Source organism: Rana temporaria, chromosome 12 (genome assembly GCF_905171775.1).
Source record: "Rana temporaria chromosome 12, aRanTem1.1, whole genome shotgun sequence".
In the NCBI taxonomy this organism is placed as follows: Eukaryota; Metazoa; Chordata; class Amphibia; order Anura; family Ranidae; genus Rana; species Rana temporaria.
Genome location: NC_053500.1, coordinates 17,019,463 through 17,025,604, shown reverse-complemented (window position 1 = coordinate 17,025,604; position 6,142 = coordinate 17,019,463). Strand labels below are relative to the sequence as shown.

The 6,142-nt window shown below is 46.7% G+C and overlaps 1 long non-coding RNA gene across 1 annotated transcript; it reads left to right on the top strand.

Annotated features, from left to right (window-relative positions):
• The first annotated feature begins 594 nt into the window (after positions 1 to 594).
• LOC120918479 lies at positions 595 to 4,355 on the top strand. The gene is made up of 3 exons (XR_005744380.1): positions 595 to 693; positions 1,046 to 1,258; positions 4,012 to 4,355. It is a non-coding gene; the product is annotated as an uncharacterized LOC120918479 (long non-coding RNA).
• The last annotated feature ends 1,787 nt before the right edge of the window (positions 4,356 to 6,142 follow it).

Below are 6,142 nucleotides of genomic sequence, written 5' to 3'. Positions count from 1 at the left end.
AGGTCTGTAATTGTTGCTGTCTAGTACAGTAGGCCAAGGTTCTCCACGAGAAGTTCATTTAAAGCGGGGGTTCACCCTAAAAAAAAAAATTCTACCTTTACATTGTGCTCGCTTGCAACAATGAAAGTATGCGTTTTGTTTTTTTTTTCCGCTGTACATACCTTCGTACAGCTATTTTTTTTTTCCCACGGCTTCCAGGTAGTGAATCCCGCGGGAGTGGGCGTTCCTATCCAGCAGGTGATTGACGTGATGACAAACTGCCCCCCCCCCCCCCCCCCGTCGCATAAGGAGCGTCTCGAGTTGCCGAAAGAAGCAGAACAGCGGTGCGCAGGCGCCGACTCGCCGTTGGGCTTCTTTCGGAAACTCGTGATGCTCCTTATGCGACCGGGGGAGGTAGTTTTTGTCATCACGTCAATCACCTGCTGGATAGGAACGCCCACTCCTGCGGGATTCACTACCCGGAAGCCAGGGAAGAAAAATAGCTGTACGAAGTATGTACAGCAAAAAAAATCTAATGTTGGAAAATAGTTTTTAGGGTGAACCCCCGCTTTAAGTGTCAGGTTTGGTACATTGTTTAAACGTGGATTTTTGTTGTGCAGATCTGTATGACAAATGCTCTTCTCTTTCCAGAACCTACCCACATTTCAGAAGGTCCTGCACAAAGATCTGCAATCCAGTCCCCCAAACAACCAGGTAATCGTGACTTATTCAAAATGTTGTGGCATGCATGATTTAACTGTTTCTCGATTCCCAGTCCTCAAGGTGCCCCAACAGGTCATGTTTTCAGGCTTTCCATTTTGCACATGTGATTTTATCAGGTTTGCTGCCTTGGTAATTACCACAGCTGTTTCTGAGGGAAATCCAGAAAACATTACCTGTTGGTGTGCCTTGAGTTGAGGAACGCTGATCTAACTCATGGGTCAGGCATTTGAAGTAAAGGCAAGATATGCCAAAGCCTGTAATTGCTTGTTTGGGTTACAGTTTTGAAGGTTGGATGAGGTGAATCCCCAAATGGTTTGGTTTTGACACAATTTTCTCTCTTTAGAAATGACGCTCACTACAGAGGAACAGCTGCGCCGGCTGAAAGAGGAAAGGATGTGTAAAGTCTGTATGGACAAAGACTCGTCAATGGTCTTCGTACCTTGTGGACACCTAGTGGTGTGCATGGACTGCGCCCCTAATCTCAGACATTGTCCCATTTGTCGGGCAACCATCAGAGGCAGCATGCGGGCATTCATGTCTTGAGCTGGCAGGGCAGGTGAGTAAGCTTGACTCTAAGCTCCGCTATACCATTAACCAAAAAACCTGACCAGATGCCTTCCATCACTTTAACTATTCCTGACTGGGTGCTTGTCTTGACTAGACCAACATTACTTGTATGTAGCTGGGTAAGTAGGTCTAGGTGCTGTGAACTTGGTGTAGCAGGGTTCATTTTGGTATCCATCTTGGGCAGAGTGGGAGTTGATTGGCCAGCTGTAGTTGGGAGTTATTCTAATGCTGGTTCCAGGGCTTGAGTGAAAGCTTTGCGCTCAGTGGACATGCCTCCCAACTTGCAGATTCTGCAGGACTTTCCCACATAGTGTCTTCCTAGAGTCCCGCGGTAGAGGAATTTTTCACCGCACAGAAAGAGGAGCCTGCCTGTTTGTGCTCACAAACTTATGAATAAGGATGAGCTGCGGCGTGTTCGCAGAGCCCGCCAGGAAGACGGCACGGTGCTGCGCTAATCACAGGCAGGGAGACTTTGTCCCGATGCTCAGCTGCAGAGATCGGGAAATGTCTCGCTGCCTGTGATTAGCGCCGTGCCGACTTCCTGGCGAGCTCTGCACGTGGACTCTGCGAACACGCCGGAGCTCATCCTTATGAACACAGGAAAACTTTGGTCTGAAAGGTCACACTTCTTCAATTCTCTGCCTGAAGTTTTGAAAACAAAGTTGGCAAATGGTGAAATGCATAGATGGGACACTAGAGCAGGTAACCTGCGCAAGGATTTGCATTTCGGTCCATCCAGGTTTTAAGACCGACACAGCCCTAATAGACACAACAGCCAAGGGGGTGACTCCAAATTGTTAAGCTATGCTGTCACCTCTCCACCCTATGATCTGCTGGCTGGACAGGGGAGTAGAAGACTGAAGTTGCCCTCTGCTCACTTTTCCCATCAGCAGGGACCTTGCCACATGCATGCAGCACACCTGGTTGGACTGGGGTTGCCACCTGTCCAGGATTCACCCAGACAGTCCTAGTTTTGAGTCATGTGTCCAGGTTTCAGTCCACCTGAAACCCAGATGCATTATTTAGATAGGAATGTGGCTTGGAACAGAGCTTGACAGGAGGGCGAGGGGGCAGTATGGGTGCCACATTACTATTCTCTTTGGAGTGTCCAAAGAGGTGTTCCAGGTCTGTTACAATCCTACAGTGCAGTGGTCGTCAACCCTGTTCTCGGGACCCACTGACGGGCCAGATTTTATGTATTACCTTGGGGAGATGCAGACTAGACTAACAGGCCATGTTTGCAAGATAACTGAAATACACCACCTGTGGTATAATTTTCTGCTCGGTGATTGCAGTAGTGGGCCCTGAGGACAGGGCTGATGTCCACTGATATAGAGCAGTGGTCATCAACCCTGCCCTACAGGGCCCACTAACAGGCCAGGTTTTATGTATTACCATGGGGAGATGCAGACTAGAATACTGCAATCACTGAGCAGCAAATGATATCACCTGTGATGTATTTCAGTTATCTTGCAAACCTGGCCTGTTAGTGGGCCCTGAGGACAGGGCTGATGTCCACTGATATAGAGGATCTAAAATAAAACATTTACTGTGCGCAGCTAAAGTGTTCGGCTTGATGGAAAAGGTGGCAACCCTAGGTTGGACCCCAGTCTTGGCCATCTCTCTAGAAGGGATTGTAAGACTTTGAGAAGTCAAATTTAGATACTTTCACCAGTTGTGTTTTACAAAATGATCTAGTAATGGAGCTGCATGCTACAGCTGAATTTTCGCCAACAGCCTACAAGCTTTAGTCACATTTACTTACAGTAATGAAGTGTCCATATTATACAGGCAGCTGGATCCTTGAGAAATAATCACTCCAGGGATGCCCGTCCTCCTCCTGGCTCTGAACTTCTAGAGATGTAACAGTAGTTTGAGTCTTTGGGCAGAACGGCTTTAAAAAATGGTCTGGGGGGAAAATGAAAGCATGACCCACTTGGGTTGTTGCATGCAGTGTAAATTATATACAGGTTCTGTGGTTTAAAGTAGAACTATAGGAAAAACTTAATTCAGGATAGAGTAAGAGAATGGGGGGGGGGGGGGGTTTATAAGTTGCCAGTTTACCATCTGTGTCCCATTGGGAAGATTTCCCTTTTACTTCCTGTCCACTAACCAAACAGGAAGTGAGGGCAAGTGAAGGAATCCCTTGGGGTAATCAGAACTGGTGTCCACATTGGAAGATTACATTCTATGCAGCCACCCACCACGCAGGCAACCAATTGTACCCATCATGCCAATTGAAAATATTATGTTGGACTGCCTGAGAGGAGACGCCCTTGGAGAAACAGCATAGTAACAAACCTAAAACTATTGATTGGTGCTATTGGTTGCCCGTGTGGTTGGCGGAGTCCCCTTGGTGTGTATAGTTTGATTTTCATTTTAATGTTTCCGATGTGACCAAGGTGGTTTGCCGAAACGCATTAGCCCTTGTACCTTGTAAACCGGAACCAATTGTTTTCATAAGGATTTGTAATGCTGGCTTTTTTACAAAACTTGCCGGCCAGATGCAGCTTTTTATTGCCTTTTGTCTTGCCCTGGGGGCACCATTCTCTCCCCCCCCCCCCCCAAGGATGGGGGCACTATTCTTCCCATTCCTGCTGACCACCTCCCCTGTAGCCATGGCACATTTTCTACTCCCACTGGCCACAATCTGCCCCCACCCCTAAAGCCTGAAAGCTCATGAACTGGCCCTTTGCTTGCTCTTGGCTGTTAGACTAACTTTCCTTTGTGTTTATCGCACAGGTTCAGCCTTGTCTTCAGCATCCCTGGATACATCAAGCATGATCACCCCACGTGCATCCAATCACTGAACAATGAGCTGGTCTCGTAAAGCGCCCAGTTCCTGCAGACTGGCATCTCTGTACAGGACTACAAAAGGCAATCTTTTCTGTCCATATTGGAATGAGAGTGTGAGCTTTTTTTTATACTTGATTATTGTTTTTATCTTTCTAGTAGCTCTGTCTTTTGCAGTCCTGTGCTTTTTTTATTTAATGACAATGGCTTCCTGTGGCCAACATGTATTTATGATGTGACATTCAGCTAATCTATGATGTGCTATTGAATAAAGTATATTTGGTTACAAAATTGTCCTGATATCTGTAATGTGCTGTTGGCCTCAAAACTAAAATGGTTTCAACATGTGGCAGAGGGGGCTCTAGGCTTTGAGGCCTTAGGTAAAACTTGGACATGAGGCTCCACTCGCACCCATAATGGGAAACTTAATTCAAGCAAGAAAAATGGCTGCAGAAAATGCACAGATCTAGCACACAGGTTATCAGCACCACTTCCAGCGCACCCTCCTCACCCATCAGACATATTCAGCCAATGCAAGAGGGGGGGGGGAGAGGGGAATGTGAGAGAGGGGTAATAAAGCGAGGCCTTAGGCGACTGCCTAATTAGAGAGCCGCCTCTGGGCAGAGGGCTATGCTGTACAAATTTCCTAGTGATCAGTCCTTTCATAAAGGCAACTTAAGCCAAATTCCTCTAGACCAGTGATGGTGAACCTCGGCACCCCAGATGTTTTGGAACTACATTTCCCATGATGCTCAACTACACTGCAGAGTACTTGAGCATCATGGGAAATGTAGTTTCAAAACCTCAAAGGTGCCAAGGATCACCATCAGTTTATGGATGGCACTGGTTCCACTGACTTCTGTATGGCAGTGATGTGATATTGTCAGGTCTTGAACTCCAAGTTTAGCATTCCTCCTGTTAAGGAAACTTCCTTTTTTTTTTTTTTTCAAAAAGAAGGGAAACTCCTTTTTGCCCTCCCCCCCCCCCCCCCCTCCTGGTTTTCAGTTACCCACCCCCCCTCCTTCCCCCACAGCCAGCCCATTCAGAGCGCAGTGTGATTCGCGCATGCACAGTGGGAATCCGCGGGGCTTCGTTGCTATTTTTCCCTTAGCGGAGATGGCGGCGGCAGCACCCAAAAGCCAATTGAAAAATCTGCTTGGGTGAAGACTGCTGGATTCCTGTCCTAATAAGTCAGCCGCTACAGTATTTCTAGCTGTTGACTTTTTTAATTTTATTTTCTGCTGGCGCTCCTCTTTACCATCCTGTTCAAGACGAGAAGTTTAGAGGCTTGCCAGTGGAGACCAATTGCAATAAAAAAAATTAGCAGGGGTTCCAACTTTAAAGTTTTTACTGCAGTCGCCCCCCCCCCCTTTGGCTAGAGTTCACTGGAATGGCATCCTTTTACTTGTACCCCTATATGACCACTAGATGGCAGTCCTAGTTTGGGCTTCAACCAGGCGCAACACCCACTGCAGTCTAGAATGTCCTCAATCACTCATCTGCTTTTTTACTTTTCCACCTTTTCCCTCACATTAAAGCAAAACATTTTTAAAGGTATGGTATAAGATGCATTTCTCAAAGCTTGGAACGTCCACTTTCCTAAGAAAAATGGATTTGAATGGCTTGGTCTCCTATTACTATGCTAGAGGTTTCCAGAACCTCTGTTCTTTGTAACAGGTAAATGCCGGTTCACACTACAGCGACTTGGGATCCGTCATGAGAAATTCCATTGAAGTGAATGAAAGCCGTCTTGATGCACACTACTGAAGTCGCTCCGACTTCAGAAAAGGTTTCTGTACTACTTCTTCTAGGCGACTTGTACCCATAGATATCAATGGAAGTCGCCTCCAGTCTTAACTGAAGCAACTTTACAGGTGGGTTCACACTACTACACTACTTTCATCCTACTTTGCTCTGTGTTCAATGTTTCCCTATGAGAGCGTCTTGTAGCGTCCTACACAAGTCGGTCCGACTTTGAAAATGCTCCCTGTACTACTTTTGGTCCTACATTGATCCTACTTCAGGCCCATTGAATATCATTGAAGTCGGACCAAAGTAGTATCCTGTTCATGAAAGTAGG